General features: G+C 45.2%; 7 non-coding genes across 7 annotated transcripts; all 7 read left to right on the top strand.

Annotated features, from left to right (window-relative positions):
- The first annotated feature begins 43 nt into the window (after positions 1-43).
- LOC133429221 (5S ribosomal RNA) lies at positions 44-162 on the top strand. Its single transcript, XR_009774181.1, has one exon. It is a non-coding gene; the product is annotated as a 5S ribosomal RNA (ribosomal RNA).
- Positions 163-361: 199 nt separating this feature from the next.
- LOC133429225 (5S ribosomal RNA) lies at positions 362-480 on the top strand. The gene has a single exon (XR_009774185.1). It is a non-coding gene; the product is annotated as a 5S ribosomal RNA (ribosomal RNA).
- A 199-nt stretch (positions 481-679) lies between these two features.
- LOC133429537 (5S ribosomal RNA) lies at positions 680-798 on the top strand. Its single transcript, XR_009774459.1, has one exon. It is a non-coding gene; the product is annotated as a 5S ribosomal RNA (ribosomal RNA).
- Positions 799-1,013: 215 nt separating this feature from the next.
- Positions 1,014-1,132, top strand: LOC133429052 (5S ribosomal RNA). Its single transcript, XR_009774019.1, has one exon. It is a non-coding gene; the product is annotated as a 5S ribosomal RNA (ribosomal RNA).
- Positions 1,133-1,331: 199 nt separating this feature from the next.
- LOC133429425 (5S ribosomal RNA) lies at positions 1,332-1,450 on the top strand. The gene has a single exon (XR_009774353.1). It is a non-coding gene; the product is annotated as a 5S ribosomal RNA (ribosomal RNA).
- Positions 1,451-1,667: 217 nt separating this feature from the next.
- Positions 1,668-1,786, top strand: LOC133428980 (5S ribosomal RNA). Its single transcript, XR_009773952.1, has one exon. It is a non-coding gene; the product is annotated as a 5S ribosomal RNA (ribosomal RNA).
- A 558-nt stretch (positions 1,787-2,344) lies between these two features.
- LOC133428993 (5S ribosomal RNA) lies at positions 2,345-2,463 on the top strand. The gene has a single exon (XR_009773964.1). It is a non-coding gene; the product is annotated as a 5S ribosomal RNA (ribosomal RNA).
- Positions 2,464-2,500: the final 37 nt, after the last annotated feature.

The following is a 2,500-nucleotide window of genomic DNA, read 5'->3' as shown; positions in this document are numbered from 1 at the left end:
TATCTTCAACTCCATATAAGAGGTATTTCAAGCTGCAGCGTCTGCATAGGGCCATACCAGCCTGGATGTGCCCGAACTCGTCTGATCTCGGAAGCTAAGCAGGGTCGGGCCTGGTTAGTACTTGGATGGGAGACCGCCTGGGAATACCAGGTGCTGTAAGCTTTTTCCACCAGCAGAGAGGGCTCTCGCTTAATCTACCCGCACATATTTCAACGTGGTAACAGCGACAGCTCTCGTCCTAAAGTGTTTTGCACATGGTTAAGGCACTTTAACTCCAACAAATAAAACCAACAAATCAATGACATATATTCTATGACTTATCTTCAACTCCATATAAGAGGTATTTCAAGCTGCAACTTCTGCTCACGGCCATACCAGCCTGGATGCGCCCGATCTCGTCTGATCTCGGAAGCTAAGCAGGGTCTGGCCTGGTTAGTACTTGGGTGGGAGACCGCCTGGGAATACCAGGTGCTGTAATCTTTTTCAACCAGCAGAGAACGCTCTCGCTTAATTTAGCCACACATATTTCAACGTGGTAACAGCGACAGCTCACGTCCTAAAGTGTTTTGCACATGGTTAAGGCACTTTAACTCCAACAAATAAAACCAACAAATCAATGACTTATATTCTATGACTTATCTTCAACTCCATATAAGAGGTATTTCAAGCAGCAGCTTCTGCTTACGGCCATACCAGCCTGGATGCGCCTGATCTCGTCTGATCTCGGAAGCTAAGCAGGGTCGGGCCTGGTTAGTACTTGGATGGGAGACCGCCTGGGAATACCAGGTGCTGTAAGCTTTTTCAACCAGCAGAGAACGCTCTCGCTTAATCTACCCACACATATTTCAACGTGGTAACAGCGACAGCTCACGTCCTAAAGTGTTTTGCACATGGTTAAGGCACTTTAACTCCAACAAATAAGCGCTTCTAAATTATTATCACCAACAAATCAATGACTTATATTATGACTTATCTTCAACTCCATATCAGACGTATTTCAAGCTGCAGCTTCTGCTTAAGGCCATACCAGCCTGGATGCGCCCGATCTCGTCTGATCTCGGAAGCTAAGCAGGGTCGGGCCTGGTCAGTACTTGGATGGGAGACCGCCTGGGAATACCAGGTGCTGTAAGCTTTTTCAACCAGCAGAGAGCGCTCTCGCTTAATCTAACCACACATATTTCAACGTGGTAACAGCGACAGCTCACGTCCTAAAGTGTTTTGCACATGGTTAAGGCACTTTAACTCCGACAAATAAAACCAACAAATCAATGACTTATATTCTATGACTTATCTTCAACTCCATATAAGAGGTATTTCAAGCTGCAGCATCTGCTTACGGCCATACCAGCCTGGATGCGCCCGATCTCGTCTGATCTCGGAAGCTAAGCAGGGTCGGGCCTGGTTAGTACTTGGATGGGAGACCGCCTGGGAATACCAGGTGCTGTAAGCATTTTCAACCAGCAGAGAGCGCTCTCGCTTAATCTACGCACACATATTTCAACGTGGTAACAGCGACAGCTCACGTCCTAAAGTGTTTTTCACATGGTTAAGGCACTTTAACTCCAACAAATAAGCGCTTCTAAATTATGATCACCAACAAATCAATGACTTATATTATATTACTTATCTTCAACTCCATATAAGAGGTATTTCAAGCAGCAGCTTCTGCTTACGGCCATACCAGCCTGGATGCGCCCAATCTCGTCTGATCTCGGAAGCTAAGCAGGGTCGGGCCTGGTTAGTACTTGGATGGGAGACCGCCTGGGAATACCAGGTGCTGTAAGCATTTTCAACCAGCAGAGAGCGCTCTCGCTTAATCTACCCACACATATTTCAACGTGGTAACAGCGACAGCTCACGTCCTAAAGTGTTTTGCACATGGTTAAGGCACTTTAACTCCAACAAATAAGCGCTTCTAAATTATTATCACCAACAAATCAATGACTTGTATTATATAACTTATCTTATTTTATTTTTTTATTTTTTCGTTTATTTCGGCATGTTTATATAGACACATTTCATCTCCAGAACATTATACATTGCATACTCAGCACATGACGAAAAGGGTACGGGAGAAGCTGACGCTTATCAAAGTCCCGCCCCGTTCTATGTAAGATTCATGATCACATCAACAACAGAATTCAGTAAGATACATAGTTTACCACATAGCAATTTGTCTAATTTCATCCTTCACAGTCCAGATAGCATGTATGTTTGTACACGTGTCCAGTCCACTCATCCTGATCACCGTTCCTGTGATTTACTACTGTGTCCACTGTTCAGTTATTTTAATGTCCAAGCCTCTTTTAACTCCATATCAGAGGTATTTCAAGCTGCAGCTTCTGTTTACGGCCATACCAGCCTGGATGCGCCCGATCTCGTCTGATCTCGGAAGCTAAGCAGGGTCGGGCCTGGTTAATACTTGGATGGGAGACCGCCTGGGAATACCAGGTGCTGTAAGCATTTTCAACCAGCAGAGAGCGCTCTCGCTTAATCTACC

Source organism: Cololabis saira, unplaced genomic scaffold (assembly GCF_033807715.1).
Source record: "Cololabis saira isolate AMF1-May2022 unplaced genomic scaffold, fColSai1.1 scf032, whole genome shotgun sequence".
In the NCBI taxonomy this organism is placed as follows: domain Eukaryota; kingdom Metazoa; phylum Chordata; class Actinopteri; order Beloniformes; family Belonidae; genus Cololabis; species Cololabis saira.
This window is presented reverse-complemented; position numbering and strand designations above follow the sequence as displayed.